Below are 22,496 nucleotides of genomic sequence, written 5' to 3'. Positions count from 1 at the left end.
ACCCGGGATCGCTATAACTTAGATAAACATAAACACTTACAAAAAAAAATGTGATTGTAGTTTGTTGGTTCTAAATAATCTTTTTTATTTACTATTTTAATGGTTATTTTTTTCAATTATTTTTTTTTATAATGAGAAAAATGTCATTGTAGTTAGATAGCATTAAAAAAATTGTGATTTGTATTATTGAAGTTATCTCCTTTTGTTTATAATTTGATTTTTTAATATGATTGAAGTTAACTCACAAAAAGAAAAATGTGATTGTAGTTTGTTCAATGACTCTAAATAATATTTTTATTTACTATTTTAATGGTTCTTTTTTTCAATTAATATTTTTTATTATGAGAAAAATATGATTGTAATTAGATAGCATTAAAAAAATTATGATTTGTATGATTGAAGTTATCTCCTTTTGTTTATAATTTGATTTTTTTAATATGATTGAAATTAAATAAACATAAACATTACAAAAAGAAAAATGTGATTGTAGTTTTTTCAATACTTCTAAATAATATTTTTATTTACTATTTTAATGGTTCTTTTTTTTAATTATTTTTTTTTATCATGAGAAAAATGTGATTGTAGTTAGACAACATTAAAAAAAATGTGATTTGTATGATTGAAGCTATCTTCTTTTGTTTATAATTTGATTTTTAATATAATTGAAGTTAGATAAATATAAACACTCAAGGGGGGTTTTTAAGCAAAATGGAGTTTTTAACCCCAAAGCCTGTGGGAGTTTCAATATCTCAATCTGAATTTTCTAAATTTTTTATTAAAAAAAAACTCAACATATATTGATTTGATCAAAATCAGCATTTATTAACTTTTTTCAATCCACATGCCTGTATTTGTTGTTTTGGTCAAAATTTGTTGATCAGCATTTAAAATCCCCTCATGCAAATAACTATAGATACAATCTGTGTATAGTTACTGTAGTACCCTTTTCAACTTCTCTCATACACTATGGTTAGTGATAAGATTGTTAAATTATTTTTATAAAAAATCTTAAAAAACATAATTTATATATAATTTATATATTAACAAAAATCTAAAACAAATCTAAATATTTATAATTATCTCGTGCATAGCACGGGTGATAGGCTAGTACTATATATTAAGCAAAAGGAGATTTTTTACCCCAAGCCTTGTGGGAGTTCCAATCTCCCAATCTAAATTTCCTGATTTAAAAAAAAATTCTTAGCATTTATTAACTTCTCCAAACTCTCAAGTTTTACAATCATAATAACACTTTAATGCAAAAAAATATTCTCTGAAATCCAACACATATGAATTCCTTGAAAAATCTCAACACATATGATTCTTATCACTCATAATAACACTTTAATGCATTAAGAACAAGCATAAAAAAAATTCTTGAAAAGTGCAACATATATAATTATTATTAAAATATTAAATTTTAATATAATATAATATAAAAAAAAGACATTTATTTCTTGAAAAGTCCAATACATATGATTAGAGCTGTGCAAAATACCACTTAATTCGCTAAAATCGCACCTATCTGCATCAATCTGTACCACTTTAATCGCTAACCGCGGTTTAAACTTTAAAATTTATAATCCGTCAACCGAACCGCTCCGCTCCGCTCCGCTCCGCTATAGTTAATACATATATATTTTTTAACCTCCAATAAAATATCAATGTAAAAATGAGTGTGCGAGATATTTAAAATATGAAATTTATTACAAATTAATAGTTATATATATAAAACATATTATGTAAAATTACTTTGTGTTATATATCTAAAAAATATTATACAAATTAGTGTTATATATTATGCAAATGTATGATAATTAGTTAGAATATTCTTCAATCCGCCAATCCGCCAAAAACCGTCCAAACCGCATTTTGTCAATCCGTTAATCCGCCAACCCGCTATTCGGTTTGTAATTTTACTCTCAAACTGTCCAAACCGCACTGCGCACATCCCTACATATGATTATTATCAAAATATTAAACTTTAATATAATATAAAAAAAGGGGAAAAAAAAAAGACATTTAAAAAAAAAAAGAAAACATTTAAAAATCACAATTCACATATATAGATAATTGTAAACACAATCCGTGTATAGCACGGGTGATATGCTAGTCTATACTATATATTAAGCAAAATGGGGTTTCTAACCCCCAAGGCATGTAGGAGCTCCAATACATCAATCCTAATTTTCTAATTTTTTATTTTTTTTTAAAAAAAATTAACCTCAGCATTTATTAACTTCTCTCAACCCATAAGACTTTTTGACTTCTCTCATAATTATTGTAGTACCTTTTTTAAAACAAATAATTTGTATATTAAAAAAAAATTTAAAACAAATATAAATATCAATATCTATATCTATATCTATCTATTTATTTATATCTATTTCTAATTCACAAGTTTTGTAGGAGGTCCAATATCTAAACCTTAATTTCTTAATTTTTTTGATTTTTTTTGAAAATTTTTTTTTGCACTTATTAAATTCTTTCAAGTCTTTTTAACTTCTCCAATACACACAATCTATTTAATTTTTTACATACCTATTGCAAACAGTGAGTCTCATTTTTGTTTTCTCTTTCTTGACTTCTCACTTCTACACTTTCAATTTCAGTGACCACGTATACAAACAGTAAGTCTTCTTTTTTGTTTTCTCCTTCTTGACTTTTCATTTTGTTTACTGTTTTAATATTGTAGTTAAATAACGCATAAAAATATTTGTGATTTGTCTGGCGAATAAAAAATTATAATTTGATTTTTTAATATGATTGACGTTAGATAAATATAAACCCTCACAAAGAGAAAAATGTGATTATAATTAGTTGAATGATTTTTTTTTAATGTGATTGTAGTTAGTTTAATTGCTCTTTTTTTTCATTTATTTATTTTATTATGGGAAAATGTGATGTGATTGTAGTTTGTTTAATGGCTCTTTTTTTTAATATGATTGTTGTAGTTAGTTCAATGATTTTTTTTAATGTTATTTAATCTGTTTATTTACTATTTTAATTTTATTTTTAATATGATTGAAATTAGATAAACATAAATACTCACAAAGAAAAAAATGTGATTGTAGTTAGTTCAATAGTTCTTTTTTTTAATGTGATTGTAGTTAGTCAATAGTTCTTTTTTTAGTTATTTAATCTGTTTATTTACTATTTTAATTTTATTTTTAATATGATTGAAATTAGATAAACATAAATACTCACAAAGAAAAAAATGTGATTGTAGTTAGTTCAATGGTTCTTTTTTTTTAATGTGATTTTAGTTAGTCAATGGTTCTTTTTTTTATTTATTTATTTTTTTATTATGAGAAAAATTTGATGTGATTGTAGTTTGTTCAATGGTTCTTTTTTTTAATGTAATTTAATTTTTTATTTACTGTTTTAATGGTTTTTCCTTATAATTATTTATGAAAAAAATATGATTGTAGTTAGATAGTATAAAAATATTTGTGATTTGATTTGATTTTTAAAGTACCAATTATTGATAATGATTAGATTGTATTTTAAAAAAAATTATAATTGATTTTTTTAACTGACTGTGTTTTTTGAAATTTTGTTTTTGTGTTTTTTTAATTGTCAATTCACTTAATTTGTGATTTGATTTTTAACTCACTGTGTTTTTTGAAAAATAAAATGGATTGTATTCATTAGGGTCACATAATGTACCAATTATTGATGATGATTAGATTGTATTTTGACCCAAAAAAATTGTAATTGATTCTTTTAACTCACTATGTTTTTTGAAAAATAAATTATTGTGTTTTTTAATTATCAATTGACTTAATTTCTGATTGATTTTTTTAATTATTGATGATGATTAGATAGCATTAAAAAAATTGTGATTTGTATGATTGAAGTTATCTCCTTTTGTTATAATTTTATTTTTTAATATGATTGAAGTTAGATAAACATAAACACTTACAAAAGGAAAAATGTGATTGTAGTTTGTTCAATAGTTCTAAATAATTTTTTTTATTTACTATTTTAATAGTTATTTTTTTCAATTATTTTTTTTATTATGAGAAAAATGTCATTGTAGTTAGATAGCATTAAAAAAATTGTGATTTGTATGATTGAAGTTATCTCCTTTTGTTTATAATTTAATTTTTTAATATGATTGAAGTTAACTCACAAAAAGAAAAATGTTATTGTACTTTGTTCAATGGCTTTAAATAATATTTCTATTTACTATTTTAATGGTTCTTTTTTTCAATTAATATTTTTTATTATGAGAAAAATATGATTGTAATTAGATAGTATTAAAAAAATTGTGATTTGTATTATTGAAGTTATCTTCTTTTGTTTATAATTTGATTTTTCTAATATGATTGAAGTTAGATAAATATAAACATTTATAAAAAGAAAAATGTGATTGTAGTTTGTTCAATTCTTCTAAATAATCTTTTTATTTACTATTTTAATGGTTCTTTTTTTCAATTATTTTTTTTATTATGAGAAAAATGTGATTGTAGTTAGATAGCATTAAAAAAAATGTGATTTGTATGATTGAAGTTATCTCCTTTTGTTTATAATTTGATTTTTTAATATAATTGAAATTAGATAAATATAAACACTCAAGGGAATTTTAAAGCAAAAGGGGATTTTTAACCCCAAGACCTGTGACAGTTTCAATATCTCAATCTGAATTTATTAATTTGGTCAAAATTTCCTGATCAGCATTTATTAACTTTTTTCAATCCACATGCCTGCATTTATTGATTTGGTCAAAATCTCCTGATCAACATTTAAAATCTCCTCATATAAATAACTATAGATACAATCTGTGTATAATTACTGTAGTATCTTTTTCAACTTCTTTCATACACTATGATTAGTGATAAGATTATTAAATTATTTTTATAAAAAATCTTAAAAAATATAATTCATATATTAAAAAAAATCTAAAATAAATATAAATATTTATAATTATCCTATGCATAGCACGGGTCATAGGCTAATCTATACTATATATTAAGCAAAATGGGGTTTTTAACCCCCAAGGCTTGTGGGAGCTCCAATATGCTAATCCTAATTTTTTAATTTTTTGTTTAAAAAAAAAATAATCTCAACATTTATTAACTTCTCTCAACCCACAAGACTTTTTGACTTCTCTCATAATTGCGGCAGTATCTTTTCCAAAATAAATAATTTGTATATTAAAAACAATTTAAAACAAATATAAATATCTATATCTATATCTATATCTATCTATTTATTTATATCTATCTTTAACCTACAAGTTTTCTGGGAGTTCTAATATTTGATCCTTAATTTCTTAATTTTTTTGATTTTTTTTGAAAGAAAAAACTTAGCAATTATTAAATTTTTTCAAATCTTTTTAACTTCTCCAACACGCACACTCTTTTTAACTTTTCACATACCTATTGTAAACAGTGAGTCTCCTTTTTGTTTTCTCCTTCTTGACTTCTCACTTCTACACTTTCAACTTCAGTGACCACGTATGCAAACAATAAGTCTTCTTTTTATTTTCTCCTTCTTGACTTTTCCTTTTGTTTACTCTTTTAATATTGTAATTAGATAGCGCATAAAAATATTTTTGATTTTTCTAGAGAATAAAAAAATTATAATTTGATTTTTTAATATGATTGAAGTTAGATAAATATAAACCTTTACAAAGAGAAAAATGTGATTATTATTAGTTAAATGATTCTTTTTTTTTTAAATGTGATTGTAGTTAGTTTAATAGTTCCTTTATTTATTTATTTATTTATTTATTTTATTATTGGAAAAATGTAATGTGATTGTAGTTTGTTCAATGACTTTTTTTTTTAATATGATTGTTGTAGTTAGTTCAATCGTTTTTTTTTAATGTTATTTAATCTTTTTATTTATTATTTTATTTTTATTTTTAATATGATTAAAGTTAAATAAACATAAATACTCACAAAGAAAAAAATGTGATTGTAATGTGATGTGATTGTAGTTTGTTCAATGGCTCTTTTTTTTAATATGATTGTTGTAGTTAATTCAATGATTTTTTTAATGTTATTTAATCTTTTTATTTACTATTTTAATTTTATTTTTAATATGATTGAAATTAGATAAACATAAAAACTCACGAAGAAAAAAAATGATTGTAGCTAGTTCAATGGTTCTATTTTTTTAATGTGATTGTAGTTAGTCAATGGTTCTTTATTTATTTATTTATTTTTTATTATGGAAAAAATGTGATGTGATTGTAGTTTGTTCAATGGTTCTTTTTTTTAATGTGATTTAATCTTTTATTTACTGTTTTAATGGTTTTTCTTTACAATTATTTATGTACAAAAATATTTGTGATTTGATTTGATTTTTTTCTGATATGATTTTTAAAGTACCAATTATTGATAATGATTAGATTGTATTTTTAAAAAAAAAATTATAATTGATTTTTTTAACTCACTGTGTTTTTTGAAAAAAAATTATTGTGTTTTTTTAACTATCAATTCACTTAATTTGTGATTTGATTTTTAACTCACTGTGTTTTTTGAAAAACAAAATGGATTGTACTCATTAGGGTCACATAATATACCAATTATTGATGATGATTAGATTATATTTTGACTCAAAAAAAAATTGTAATTGTTCCTTTTAACTCACTATGTTTTTTGAAAATAAATTATTGTATTTTTTAATTATCAGTTGACTTAATTCGTAATTGATTTTTTTAATTATTGATGATAATTAGATAGCATTAAAAAAATTGTGATTTGTATGATTGAAGTTATCTCATTTTGTTTATAATTTTATTTTTTAATATGATTGAAGTTAACTTACAAAAAGAAAAATGTGATTGTAGTTTGTTCAATGGCTATAAATAATATTTTTATTTACTATTTTAATGGTTCTTTTTTTCAATTATTATTTTTTTTATTATGAAAAAAATATGATTGTAGTTAGATAATATTAAAAAAATTGTGATTTGTATAATTGAAGTTATCTCCTTTTGTTTATAATTTGATTTTTTTAATATGATTGAAGTTAGATAAATATAAATACTTACAAAAAGAAAAATGTGATTGTACTTTGTTCAATGCTTCTAAATAATCTTTTTATTTACTATTTTAATGGTCCTTTTTTTGAATTATTTTTTTTATTATGAAAAAATTGTGATTGTAGTTAGATAGTATTAAAAAAAATGTGATTTGTATTATTGAAGTTATCTCCTTTTGTTTATAATTTAATTTTTTAATATGATTGAAGTTAGATAAACATAAACACTCAATGGGGTTTTTAAGGAAAATGGGATTTTTAACCCCAAGGCCTGTGGGAGCTTCAATATCTCAATTTGAATTTTCTAAATTTTTTATTAAAAAAAAAACTCAGCATTTATTGATTTGGTCAAAATCTCCTGATCAGCATTTATTAACTTTTTTCAATCCACATGTCCGCATTTATTGATTTGGTCAAAATCTCCTAATCAACATTTAAAATCCCCTCATACAAATAATTATAGATACAATCTGTGTATAGTTACTGCAGTACCCTTTTCACCTTTTCTCATATACTATGGTTAGTGATAAAATTATTAAATTATTTTTATAAAAAATCTTAAAAAATATAATTTATTTATTAAAAAAAATATAAAATAAATATAAATATTTATAATTATCCTGTACATAGCACGAATGATAGTCTAGTTGATAGTTTAACCAAAAGGTCGAAAAGCAGGTGCCCCATCCTAAAAATAAATAAATAAATAAATATGAGATGAGTATCTTCTCTTGCCATTGATGTCATGTCATTTACATCTCCACCTTAGTATTAGTGCACACCATAAACGTTTTTATGTTTTTTAAACATTAATCGAATCTCCCGTTCAATTTGTTTGTATCTTAATTAATTTTAGAATTCTGAAATTAATGATGGGAAAAATTTTGAGCGATCTTTTGGATAATTTAAACTCAGAACTTTAAAATTTTCATTACTTAATAAAATTAAAATTAATAATAAATTATATTTTACACTATTTTATTTATTATATATCAAACCTTATTTTGATCTTTTATTTTTGAGTAAATTATATTTTATCCCCTTTATATTTAGTCATTTTTTGTTTTGATTTTTAAATTTTTTTTTTTCACTTTGACCCTTCATATTTCAAGATTTTCTAGTTTACTTTAAAGTTAATTTTTGTTCAAAATTAGATAGAAAATGTTATAATAATTGTTACATAACATAAAAAAATATATGATTATATAGGAGTTTGAGTTTGTGTCAAAGGTGTGAGTATATATAATAAAATATTTTTATATCACGTGATTTTCAATGTATAATTTGCTATCTAATTTTGATCAGAAGTTAACTTTAAGAGTAAATTAAAAAAAACTTAAAACATGCAGGGTTAAGTGAATAAATAAAAATAAACTTTAACGGTCAAAGTAGAAATCAAATATTAAAGGGGCAAATTGTAAGTTACCCTTTAGTTTTTAATTATAACAGTTTATTCTTTATATATATATATATATATATATATTCAAATTGCAATGTGATCTTTATATATATATATATATATTCAAGGAAAATTGTCGCATGCCATTTTTTATAGAGAGATTGGTCAATAAATTCTATATTTTGGTCTTATAATTTATATAATTTTTTATTTTTTTTGTGATTCATTTAGTCATTTTGGATGTGTAATGATTTACTTGCCCGATACATTAGAGTGTCACATTTAGAAAAAAAATATACTAATTTTTTTTTTAATGTTACATTATACCCTTTACGTTAGAGTGTCATATTTAGAAAAAGTACATTAAAGAGTTTTTAATTTTTTTAGCCTCCGTTTGGGAAGTGGGTTGGCTTTTTAACTTTTTGATTTTTTTGGCTATTTGAGTCTGGGCTCAAAAGCTTGGTTTGGGAAGGGTTTTTTTGACTTTTTTGACTTTTTTTGTGAGAGAATAGTGTAATGATTATGGGTTGGATATGATATTTTGTCTGTTGTGGCTCAAATAACCTATTCTGTCTTTTGTGGCTCAAAGAGCCAAAAGAGCCCAAATGAGCTCTTCCCAAACGACACCTTAGAGTGTCACATCATACTCGTTACGCTGTCACATTTCAAAAAAGTACACTAAGGAGTTTTTAATTTTTTTAGAGTATCACATCTTACCCGCTACATTGTCACATTTAGAAAAAATACACTACAGAGTTTTTCATTTTTTTAGAGTAAAAGTTTTGGAGTGTCACATCATATCCGTTACATTGTCACATTTAAAAAAAGTATACTAAGGAATTTTTAATTTTTTTAGAGTGTCACATCGTTAGAGTGTCACATTAATACCTGCCACATTAGGGTATCACATCAAACCTGCCACATTAATAAAAGGGTATAGTAGTCCACCAAAACACTACCAAAATAAAAAAAATAGGGTCAGACGGAAAGAAACTCTCCACTAATAGGACTTAATAAATCAATAGAAAAAATTTAGGACTAATTAGAGTATTTATTTGTGAGATGAGATTTATTGATAAATATTTATTTTTTTATAACAACTATTGTAATTTTCTTTTATTTTATATTTTCCACAGTTGAAATTCACCCCTTCTCTAATATGGTAGAAAATGCACTACAAAGAGAAAATATGGTGAAAATATGGTGAAAAATTATAGAAGAAATAGAAAAGAAAAAGAAAATTATATATTTTTTTTCTTCCAAAAAATGACTCATGTGAAGGTCACATTACAATTTGACAATTTAGCCTCCGTTTAGGAAGTTGATTTGGAGGCTTTTTTGGTTAAAATAGTCACAAAAAATCAAATAGGCATTTTAACCTAATAAGACAAAACATCACATTCAACCCATAATTATTACATTCTTTCTTTCACAAAAAAGTTAAAAAAATCAAAAAAGTCAAAAGCCCTTTACAAACTAAGTTTTTTTTAGTTCTAGGCTAAAATAGTCAAAAAAAAAGTCAAAAAACTAAAAAATCAACCAACTTCCCAAAACTGTGAATTTGGCTGAAACTGTGAACGATTAACTCCTAGAATTGAAAAGAAAAAAAAAAAAAAATTATCAAAGTTGAATTTGAAATAAAGTGTAAGACAAACTATAATTTATCTAAGTTGAAATCTAATATTATCAAATTATGACAATGTGATTGATGATCACACGTAATCATATTGTACCCCTTCTCTCGATATATATATATACAGATAGATAGATATAAATATAGATAACCAATACTTTATCTAAGTTGTGGTTTTTTTTTTCTTATTTTTCTTATGAATATTTAAAAAATTAAACTGTTTACGTAAATAACTAACTTTTTAAATTATTTATCAAACTAATTCATTTTTTTAAATCGCAGGTTCAGAATATAATTTCGTGGTGAAATCGCATTTTAAACATGCAATTTCATATTAACATAACCCACATCTATACATCAATAAATCGAAGTGAATATGAAATCGCATATTCAAGATTCGATTTCACCATAAAATTAAATTTTAAACTTACGTTTTTTAAAAAATATGTTAGCTTGATAAATAATTTAAAAATACTTTGACAAATAGTTTCATTTTTTACAACATTGACAAAAAAAAAAAAAAAAAAACTCATTGTCTACCATGAATAAAGTTGAGAATGGGCCGAGGCGGCCTAAGTTTTTTTAAAATAATAATAATAATAATAATTACCACTCCAATTTATGTTTAGTTTTATAATGTATATGGAATGGTGTTCTAAGTTTTTAAATATTATTTTTGGACAAATTATAAATACACCTTTTGAGATTTGTTTAAAACACGAATTGTCCTCTGTGGTTTAGAAAATTACAAATACTTTCTTGTCAGAATTTTTTATTTAATAGAATTAAATGAAAAAGTAAAATTTCTAATTGCTCGCCTATACAATAATAAAATTATCTGAATTATTAATTGAAATAAAATTTTAACATTATTAAAAACTATTAATTAACTTGATGATTTATTAATAAAATGACCTATTTGTTATGAAATTATAAACCTTAGGAGGCATAACATAATTTTTAAAACTACGAGAGTAATTTGTAATTTAAGTAAATCTCAAGATATGTGATTACAAATACATTCTTGTCAGAATTTTTTATTTAATAGAATTAAGTGAAAAAGTAAAATTTCTAGACCATCTCTGTTCTTGATTCAAGTAACCTTAACCTTAGGGGACAAATTATAAATACACGTACCAAGAACCCCTGCACGCATATGAGCTCTCATACACCACAATTCAACCGTTTCAGCTACGTGTCCCTTTCTTATTGGACTGTACTTGGTACGTGCTTCATAATCGTCTCGCACATACGTGCGTTGTCTGATGCTCACATTGTCCCAGCCGCATTAATTGCCCTCTTTTGTCGCCGTTTCAAGTTTTTGACAAAACTTGTTTCCTTCTTCTTTCATTTTCTTCACTTTTCATTCGATTCCTTTTGATTTTTCTCTCTCTAGCTTTTGAATACGCCATTGTTCCAAACCTCAAGCTCTGCAACTGCCTTCATTCTTCCTTCTGGTGACCAGTGTCTGACTTCGGCAATCCTTTCGCCGGCTTTTTTTCTTCAGTGAGTTTACTGTTCTTTTCGTTTTCAATTCTTTGACGCTTTCCATTACTTGCTGCCATTACTGCATTTGTTCAAGCTTTTAATTTGTGAATCATACATCTAAATGTGTTTTTTCCACGATTTTGCCCTTGCCCATATCTTGAACACACGCACTGTTTCACCACTTTCCTGTATTTTTGCCACTGTTCTTGGCCCTATACTTCTTGTATTCTTTATGCTCTTGATAGACCATCTCTGTTCTTGATTCTGAAACTTCGTTCTTGTTTTCTGTTTTTTTGTGTCTTTTCCAGATTCGTGCCTTCAGTCTTTGTTTCCATAGACTTAGGTTTGGGATTTGTTTGTAGAACCCACAATTTAGGGAAAAACTGAAACATCCCTTATAAATTTCTACACTAGCTCAAACCTAGGGGTTTTTTTTTTTGCCAAGGTCACAATAACCTTTTTTGAAACAGCTTCTTTTTGAAATCCAATACCTTTAGTTATCCCGATATTATGGGTATGTGGAAACATCGGGTAGACACCCCCTCCAAGCTAGAATTTTTTAGGCAAGAGTTTGAAATCCCAGCCGATGTCAATCTGAGATTGGTTGGGGACGATGACTCCATCATGCCTACAGATAACTCCATGCTCTTCCCTGTGGTTGCCTTTATTGAGTGTGGACTCCGGTTTCTACTTGACCCTTTTTTCCGTCAAATTCTTCACTTCTATAAGTTGAACCCAATGTAACTCGCCATCAATTCTTACTGAGTTATTACTGGTACCATAACTGTAGTCAAACAAGAGAATGCCAGGATTACGCTTGCCGATTTCCAATATTGTTATACCATGTGTCGCCTTAGAAAAGACACGGACTATGTCTATTACCTCAAGCCGAGATCCACTGAATACAAAATTGTAACCGACCTCCCAGACTCCAACAAGGGCGCTGGAGACGATTACTTCATTGTCTCGGGCAATTGGGAGTTTCAGCCAAACGATGACCTTCATCTTTATTCCTTAAACTGAATAGTTCTTGGGGATGGAGCTGGTAAGGTCCACCCTTCATAAGTTTTCTTATCTTCTTGCATAAAGTTTTCAATATTCTGTTCTAATGTCTGTGCTGTTCTATCTTTGCAGTTCTTCCTCAGCCTCCAAAGAACTTTCGCCAATCCTTCTTCCCTAGCAGGGATTTGAAGAAGCTACTGAACCTTCCAGTCCATAAACGGAAGGCGCCTTTGCTTCTCAACTTTATCCCAACCTATAAATCAGCTCTGCCCGATGTCCCTAAGAGGAAGAAGAAAAGCCTCTCTCCACCTTCTGCCACAACTCCACAGACTGCGTCCACATCTCGGACAGATCAAAGGTTAACTTCCGATCCAGCTGATCAGCCATCAACCTCGGCTCCATACTTGATTCCAATATCACAACGCCGCCGTCGATGCCGAACAGTTTCTACTGCCGAGATGGGTCGCCCAAAACCAATTGCAAAAGATCTCTTGGCCAGCATCCCTTCTGATGTTGATGCACAACCAACACAAACCGTGCCTCCTCCAAAGCCAAAACGAATCAAGAAGGCTCAACCAAAGGCTAAGGTAACTCAGACTGAATCTGTGGATACTTTGCCGATCTCCAAGTTGGCTGAGAGTGACAAATCTCAACCCTTTGCTGGGAAGAGGCGCTCTGAAGCCCAGCCATCAGAATCTCCAAAATCCAAAAAGTCGAGGTCATCTTCTGCGACCACCTTGGGGTCTAAAAAGAATGATGCCCCCTGGGCTTCAAAAATTTCTCTGGAAGATAAGCCAGTCATGGCTAACGACAGTGCTGATGACATCAACATCGGCGTAGCCCTTAGTACTGCTCTGCTCCTCCTCGGTGATCTTAATCGAAACGCCGAGATGAGCGAGTACGAAAACTACGCTTTGATGCTTCAACATTCTGTTCAAGTAAGTGTCTTTTATCTGGAACTTTTTCCTTCTTTCTTATACTTAGAAATTTTCTAATAACTTCTGTTTTATTCAATTTCAGGCCATCCAGCATGCCCATTCTTTCTTTGTTCAATATTTCGAAAATCGAGAGAAGTTGGCCGAGATGAAGAAAGAGTTCTTGGCTCTTCAAAAAACCAACAAGAGTTTACAATCAAAGATGAAAAAGTTGGAGGACCAAGCCGAGACTGCAATCAAAGCCCAAACTGACGTCGAAGAGAAGGCTGAATCTGCCAAAGCCATCAAAAAGGTTTCTGAGTCCCAAAGAAAAGAGGCCAAGGAGAAAATGGCCCAAGCCGAAAAAGAGCTTTAAGAAGCCTTGGCCACCAAAGAGGCTGAAATCAAAGACGCTGATGAGAAGGCATATGCTCAAGGTATGGCCGACGTCACGGAGGCGTATGAAATTCAAGTGAAGCAGGCGTGCAACAAGGGTTTCACCCTTGGTTGGATGTCTTTTCTAAAGAAGCTTAATGTCCCCGAGGACTCGCCCTTTAGAAATGCCGACCTCATTCCTCTTCCATTCCCACCAGCCCCAACTCCAACTCCAGCTCAATCTGGCAGTGACTCTGACTCTGAATTTGAGGAGGAGATTTTGGTAAGAAAGCCAAAAGATGCTGCTGGGGTCAAGTCCCCTCCTCAGAATGAGCAAGTCCTAGACTTGAGTCAAGATGAGGAAGGTGATGAGGTTCCCAGAGACGCTGCTTCTGAGAAGGCATCAGCCGACGTCATCATTGCCGATAAGAGCCTTGACGAAACTTTGCAAGAAATTGATGCTGAGCTTGCGGCAGAAAAGGCGGCCGAGGTGGCTTCTCAACAGCCTTTCGAGGTCCAAACCCAGCCTGCTGCTGATGCTAAGGAATCTTAATTTCAATGCCTTTTCTTTTGTACTTTTGTTTTTCTTTGTTTTTGAAACAATGTAAGCTCTTTGTATGGCCGATGTGCTTTCTTTTTGTTGAATGCTAATACAACTTTCCTTTACTGAGTGCTTGTACCTTTGTCTTATCTTGACTGCTTTTGCAAGATTCTATACTTAGAATATTTTGCATGTCTTTCATATACTCTTCTTTCTTTGTACAATCTTCTCGGGGTGACACACCTCGGATAGACAAACTTCTTCTTTTAACTTGTAAACTTTTAACAAGTGTTGAACATCATACTGGTTTAACTCAACTTGTAAATTGTTACAAATTTCAACAAGTGTTTAAATAATAATTTGGGTTTAACTTCAACTTGTAAATTGTCCACAAATTTCAATAAGTGTTAAACAATGATTTCGGTTTAACTTTACTTGTAAATTGTCCACAAATTTCAACAAGTGTTAAACAATGATTTCGGTTTAACTTAACTTGTAAATTATCCACAAATTTCAACAAGTGTTAAACAATGATTTCGGCTTAACTTCAACTTGTAAATTGTCCACAAATTTCAACAAGTGTTAAGCAATGATTTCGGTTTAACTTAACTTGTAAATTATCCACAAATTTTAATAAGGGTTAAACAATGATTTCGGCTTAACTTCAAGTTTTAAATTGTCCACAAATTTCAACAAGTATTAAGCAATGATTTCGGTTTAACTTAACTTGTAAATTGTCCACAAATTTCTACAAGTGTTAAATAATGATTTCGGTTTAACTTAACTTGTAAATTGTCCACAAATTTCAACAAGTGTTAAACAATGATTTCGGCTTAACTTCAACTTGTAAATTGTCCACAAGTTTCAACTAGTGTTAAGCATATTCTTCTTCTCTCTGCCCCCTAATATGAACCTAAGTTCCACTTGGGTTCTCATTATGCATGTATTCTAGAGACAATGTCAAGTATCTTGAAAAGAGAACTGAATCTTTGTTTATTTACTTTGGCAAATGGCAAAGGAACAAAGAAATTCTAATGATAGAAAAATATCAAATTACAAGTGTTCCAAGGTCTTGGCAACTCTTTGCAGTCAGTATCTTCAAGCCGATATGCCCCATTACCCAGTACTGACGAATTTTCTTAGGACGAGGTCACCAGTCTGAAATTCTCTTGGATTGACCTTTTTGTTATAAGCTTTTGCAAATTGCTGCTGGTATGCTGCGAGCTGGATTGCAGCTTTCTCTCTTATTTCTTCTAAAAGATCCAGATCTCGGGCTAAGAGTACATCATTAGTCCCGTTCTCTACTCCCTGGGTTCTGATTCCTGGGATGTCGATTTCCAGCGGAATGACTGCTTCTGTGCCATAAGTCATAGTGAAGGGGGATTCCCATGTTGATCTTCTCGGCGTAGTCCGATATGCCCAGAGTACATTGGGCAATTCGTCTACCCACTTGCCTTTTGCTGCCTACAACCTCTTCTTTATCCCATCCAAAATTACTTTGTTGGATGCTTCTGCTTGTCCATTGCTTTGTGGAAAGCTTGGGGTTGAAAAGTAGTTCTTGATCTTGAACTTTGCACAGAAGTTCTTGATTAGTTTACTATCAAATTGAGTTCTATTGTCCGTAAAAATTGCTCTTGGAATCCCAAATCTGGTGATAATGTTTTTCCAAATGAAGTTCTTCACGTCCACATCTCGGATCTTGGCAAGAGGTTCAGCTTCTATCCATTTTGTGAAGTAGTCCGTTGCTACCAGCAAGTACTTTCTTTGTCCAGTTGCTTGGGGTAATTGCCCAACGAGATCCATGCCCCATTGGGCAAATGGCCAAGGACTGGATACAGGGTTCAGGTCAGCAGCTGGCTGGTGTATCAAAGGTGCAAACCTTTGGCATTGTTCACACTTCTTCACGTAGGCTTTTACATCTTTTTGCATGTAAGGCCACTAATACTCCTGGGTAATGGCCCTGTGAGCTAGTGATCTGCCCCCAGTGTGGCTTCCACAAATTCTTTCATGGATTTCATTTAAAAAATCTTCAACCTGCAAAAGGTGTACGCACCTTAAAAGGGGTCCAGTGAAGGATCTTCTGTAGAGGTGTCCCTTTGCTCTTAGACTGAATCTTACCGACTTTAATCTGATCTTGTGTGCCTCTTTGCGGTCATCTGGCAGCTTTCCTTCTTTTAGGAACATAACAATTGTGTCCATCCAGCTTGGTCCCATGTCTATGCACATTGCTTCATGCTCTGTGGTTTCGGGTTCAATGCTCGGGCCCGACAAGTAGTCAATCATTATTGTCCTTGCTTTTCCAGGTTGTACTGCACTACCTAAGTTGGCTAACGCATCGGCGTGGCTGTTATCATCTCGGCTTACCTGAAGTAGTCGGCAGTTCTGAAACAAGGCTGACAGTCTGATTACTTCCTTTGCATAGGCAGACATTCGTTCATCTCGGGCTGCAAACTCGCCTGTTGTCTGGTTAACTATCAGTTGTGAATCACAAAAAACTATTACCTCATCTGCTTGCACGGCTGCTTCCAACTTCAGTCCTGCAATGAGTGCTTCATATTCTGCTTCATTGTTTGAGGCCTTGAATCCCAAACGAATTGACTGTTCTAGTATCTGCCCATCTAGGGATATCAATACTACTCCTACCCCCGCTCCCTATCGGTTTGAACTCCCATCAACGAACAGTCGAAAGGAGTCGCCGATGTAAATGCTGCAGGGTTTGAGTTTTTCTTCTTTCTTTTGTTCTTTTGCCTTTGCTTGGGCTTTTCCTTGCTTGTCTGGACATCGTTCATCTTGGCTCGACGGAGCCCAATGTTCGATGGAACTTGGCATGAACTCGGCCACAAAGTCGGCGAGAACTTGGCCTTTAATTGCTGTCCTTGGCCTGTACTCCAGGTCATACTAGCCTAGGGTGATTGCCCACCTAGCTATTCTTCCTGTCAGGTCTCCTTGCTGCAGTAAGGACTTCAAGAGGTGCTCTGTTAGCACCACAATTTTATGGGCCTGGAAGTAATAGTTCAACTTCTTTGAAGTCATAACTAAAGCTAGTGCCAATTTCTCTAAGGGTAGATATTTCGTTTCTGCATCGGCTAGGGTTTTGCTTACATAATAAACAACCTTTTGCTCCCCTTTTTCTTCTTGGATTAGCACTGCACTTATTGCATGTTCTGAAACAGCTAAGTACAGGAACAGCTTCTCCCCAAGTTCTGGATTTGAAAGAACTGGAGCTGTGGCCAAGTACTTCTTTAGGTCGACCAAAGCGGCTTCGCATTCTTCTGTCCACAAGAAGTCCGTGGCTTTCTTCACTAAGTTGAAGAAAGGTCTGCACTTATCTGAGCTTCTACTGATGAATCTGTTCAGGGCTGCGGCCCTTCCAGTTAGCATCTGCACCTGTTTTGCCGACGTCGGGCTCTTCTACTCTAGGATGGCCTTGATTTGATCTGGGCTGGCCTCGATGCCCCTTCTAGTCACCAGGTATCCTAAAAACTTACCAGATCCCACTCCAAATGCACACTTCGATGCATTGAGTCGGCAGCCGATATGTTTTAAGGATTTCAAAGACTACTTTTAGATTGGCGAGATGACCTTCGGGCTCCTTGGTCTTAACGACCATGTTGTCGATGTAGACTTCTACTGTTCGGCTGATCAGGTGTTTGAACATTTTGGTTACCAGCCTTTGGTAAGTTGCTCCTGTGTTTTTCAATCCGAAAGGCATTACTCTGTAACAGTACAGGCCTTTTGGGGTGATGAACGCTGTCTTCTCTTCGTCTGGGGGGTACATGGCTATCTGGTGGTACCCCCTGTAGGCATCTAGGAAGCTCATTCTTCCATGCCCTGAAGTGGTATCTACTAGCTGGTCAATCTTGGGTAGAGGAAAGTTGTCTTTGGGACAGGCTTTGTTGAGGCTTGTAAAGTCTACGCAGACCCTCCATTTACTGTTCTTCTTCTTTACCACCACTATATTGGATAGCCATGTTGGGTAGTATACTTCTCTAATGGCCCTGGCCTCCAGAAGTCTGTCTACTTCTTCCTCTACTGCTTTGACGTGCATCAACGTCGGTCTTCTAGCTCGCTGAATTACAGGTTTGGCCGACCTATCAACATTCAGTTTGTGGCAAGTGACCTCGGGGTCAATGCCAAGCATTTCGTAAGGTGTCCAAGCAAACACCTTAATATTTGCTCTCAAAAAAATTTCCAACTCTTTTTCCTCTTCTTCGGCTAAGCCCGAGCCAAGAAAAAAGAAGTGTTCTTCATCCCCATCCTGGATGAGGATTTTCTTCAGTGCCTCTTCGCTCTTCTCGGCTGGCTCCTTGCCAACGTCTTCTAGGACTTCCATGTCCTTATCTTCAATTTATGCCTTCTCTGGCTCTCGTATGCTGTAGGTAGATTTCATTGCTGCCATGGAGCAATTCTTCGCCTGCAACTGATTGCCTCTGACTTCCTCTATCCCATGCTCTGTTGGGGATCACAATAGTTGATGCAATGTTGAGGGAACTGCCATCATTGCATGCAACCACAGCCTTCCCAAGATGATGTTGTAAGGGGAGGGTGTGTCGATGATGGTGAATTTTGTCTTGATCTTCCTCGTGCCAGCCTGCACCTCTAAGCTTACTATTCCCAGTGGCCATGTTGGCGTTCCATTGAACCCAACCATTGGGCCATTGTATTGTTCCATATCATCTGGGTGAAGGCCGAGCTCTTTGTAACATCGGATGTACATGATGTCACAGGAGCTGCCTTGGTCAATCAGGATGCGTTTCACTTGGCACTCCCCAACCTGGAGGGATACTACCAAGGCATCATTATGCGGATGCTGGACCATCTCTAGGTCGGCTTCAGTAAAGGTTATCATTGGTCCCTGGCACTCTTCTGCCCGATGTCTTTTCTCCTTGACTTGGTAGACATGTTGTAGGTGTTTTACCTTTTGGGTCTCTCATCGGATTTCATTTTCGTTAACCTTCGAGTGGATTACGTTGATTACCCGAGGTCCTCTTGCTTGCGGTTGCTGTACTGGGGGAGGTGGGGCTGCTGGTCCCTGAGGCAATCTTGCCCGTTCTTCCCTTGTCCTGGTCTCATCAACAAGGTCTCTCAGATGTCCTTGTCTCACTAGGTCTTCCAAATGTGTTTTCAGGGCTCTACAACCCTGAGTTGTATGCCCATCTTCATTGTGGCAGGCACAATGCTTGCTAATGTTTCTTCCCATGAACTCTCCTGGAGTCCTCTTTGGTGTTCTGAAATAGGGTTGGTTCCGAATTTGATCCAGGACTTTGTAAATCGGGATTCGGAACACAGTTGTTACTGCTTGTGTGGTCCTTAGTTCTGCTTCTTGTTTGTTCGATCCATTGTTACCTCGGCCTCGCTTCGGCGAGCCGTTTCCTTTCTCTTGTTTTATCTCCTTAGCCCCCAACGTGTCCTCTTTGGCTTTGGCATACTTTTCAATTTTTGCCATGAGCTCTTCCATACTTTTTGGCAATGTCTTTGCCAAAGACTTTCGTAGTGGATAGTTGTCTTTCAGGCCGTTCTTGAAAGATACGACCACCACCTCTTGATTACATTCGGGTATGCGATTGAACACCTTATAGTATCTTTTTGCATAGGCCCTAAGGCCTTCATCCTTGCTGATCTTCAGAGCCATCAATGCGTCCACCCTTAATGGTTGCTGCTTGTTTGTCATGAACCTGGCCACAAACATCTCGGCCAGGCCTTCCCAAGTCTTCACGCTTCCCTTCGGTAGTTTGTGGAACCAATCTGATGCAATTTCCCCGAAGGATGAAGGGAACACTTTGCAGAGCAACGGCTCGTTCCCACTATACAATGCCATTGAATTCAAATATAGTCCAACGTGGAAGTTGGGGTTTGACTTACCGTCGTATATTTAAAACCTCAACATACTGAATCGCTTCGGTGCCTCAAATCTGTCTAATTCCACCGAGAATGGTGTCCTCGGCTTATTTGGGGAGGTTACCTCGGCTTCGGCATTCTGTTGCTTCCTCTTGAGGTAATCTCTTAAGTCTTTTTTGCTCCGCCCAAGAGCTCAGCTATCTTTTGACTTCAGTCTTTTCGGTATACTACTCTCGGCCTCGTGGTGAGCCCTTTTCGACCCTTTTCCATGAGTTGTGTCGAAGCACAGTGCCTGCCCCTGAACATGCCAATGTCCTTTAGGGTCTGTCTCTTTTGTGCGATACGTCCTCCGTGATTCTTCTCTTCTTGATTCTCTTCGTCCGACTTCCCTAGAAAGTCGGTGAGAGTATCTCTCGCTCCCGTTGTGCTAAGGGCTACGGGGATTGTTTTCTGCCCTCCCTTCTGGGCATTGGCCACTGGAATCGACGTGTTCTGCAGCGGGTATGGTGGCTACATGACGTTATTTTGTGTCATGAAATTGACGACCGACTGCAGGTCTACCAACTTGTTTGCCATCTCTTTTACCTCTTTGTCCCTCCGTAGGCACCTATCCTTCCAAACTTGGAGGTCGTCCTCGTTGTACTACCTGCTTTGATCAGGTTTCTTTGGTGCGTCGCCAGTCTGGCTGACATCTTTCGCTCCGTGATTCTGGTCACGAGTTTCTGCATTGCATTCGTTTCCTGTGATATCAAGGTTAATAGGTCTCCCACTCCTAGCAGGAGTGTCGTCCCCAATCTTTTCCTTCTGTCCGTTACTGGCCATCTATTCTACTTTCTTTCCCACAGACGGTGCCAAATTGTGTGAGTGATTTTCTGATCACATTGCCTAACTCAGTATTCAGCTGGAGAACACTGGCAGAATAGATAACACCTGGCTAACCTGTAATAGAAAGAGAAGATTCCGGCGGTGGTTTGTCCACCCGGGGGTACTCCGACGATTAAGTCAGTATATCTCTCAAAGATAATCAATAGTGCTTAACTCACTAGACAGAATATAAATTGCGTACCTTAGACCCATGGGGTGCCTCTCTTTTATTGTTACCTCAATCCTAATCCAATAGAAGCCTGACTTCTATGGATTCCTGTTCAGTACTTACTTTGGACTCCTCAAGAGATAAAGATAAATTCTCTAAAAGCTTTATCATTTTCTTGGCTAAGTCTCTTCTTTATTCTAGGACTCTTGTCCCTTATCTCTTATCCGCTTATCTTGGATTCCGATATCTTCGGAGATAACCTCGGCCTAACCGAGATGACCTCGGCATATCGACTAGGACACGTGGCACCTCGGTTGACACGTCGGCGTCACCTTGCCACGTGTTGGTACTAAAAAATATATCCCCACAGAATCAATATAACTTGCTATGGAATTGAGAGGAGAGAAGGTGAACTCTAATTACCCATGGCGATAGGATAATTAAAATTTTCAGCGGCAGGATCTAAGTTCACAATATGAATTGTGCGCCTCATTGTTTGACACTGCTCATATAGTTCCTGAATTTGGGATTTCGCAAACCAGCACAATGAATATAGTTCCTGAATTTGGGATTTCCCAATCCCCAATCATGTCCTAAATTCTTGCTTAATCCAGCTTGAATTTGGGATTTCTGTGTAAAAATCAACACAAACCCTATATCAAGTGTGGGAAATCAGCACAACATTAACTCAAATTCAACACAAAATTAAACAACAAAAATCATATAAAACCCTAGGGCAAGTGTGAAATGGGGAAATAGAGGAAGGAAGACACAGAGAGAGAGAGAAAGGAAGACCGAGATGCACAGAGAGAGAGCTCCATCGACAGATAGAGATAGAGACTGAGAGCAACAGAGAGGGAGAGAGACCGAGAGCGATAGAGCAAGAGAAACATACCTGTGATTAAGTGGCGCTGGTGCTTTGCAGGTGGCGGTGGCGATGGCGATGTGCGACGGTGTCTCTCGCCAGTGGCCAACGACGGTGGTGAGCGGGGTGAGGCTTGGTCGTGTCGAAAGAGAGGGAAATTTGTTTGAGACAATGTATACCGCGTGTGTATGAGAGACAGACATATCGGGTGCCAAATTATATTGGGTTCTCTCTAAAAAAAAAAAAAATTGAACTTTTAGCGACTATTTCAGATTTTAGTCGCCAAATCAGCTTGTTCAGCGACTAAACTGTGAATTAGTAGCGTAAAATATTAACTTTTGGTGACTAATTATTTTTTAGTCGCCTATAACTATATGTTTCGCGACTAATTTTTTTTAGTCCCCTATAACTA

At 33.4% G+C, this 22,496-nt stretch overlaps 1 long non-coding RNA gene across 1 annotated transcript in view; it reads right to left on the bottom strand.

The window, feature by feature from the left end:
* Positions 1 to 22,272, bottom strand: part of LOC145798798 (uncharacterized) — a 44,787-nt gene extending 22,515 nt beyond the window's left edge. Inside the window, exon 1 of the long non-coding RNA XR_014340436.1 lies at positions 22,115 to 22,272. This is a non-coding gene — a long non-coding RNA (uncharacterized LOC145798798). The remainder of the gene's footprint in view (positions 1 to 22,114) is intronic.
* Between the last annotated feature and the right edge of the window lie 224 nt (positions 22,273 to 22,496).

Source organism: Camellia sinensis, chromosome 9 (genome assembly GCF_055761805.1).
Source record: "Camellia sinensis isolate YWXY chromosome 9, ASM5576180v1, whole genome shotgun sequence".
Taxonomy (NCBI): Eukaryota; Viridiplantae; Streptophyta; class Magnoliopsida; order Ericales; family Theaceae; genus Camellia; species Camellia sinensis.
The sequence above is the reverse complement of the archived record's forward strand: the minus strand, read 5'-3'. Positions and strand labels throughout refer to the sequence as shown.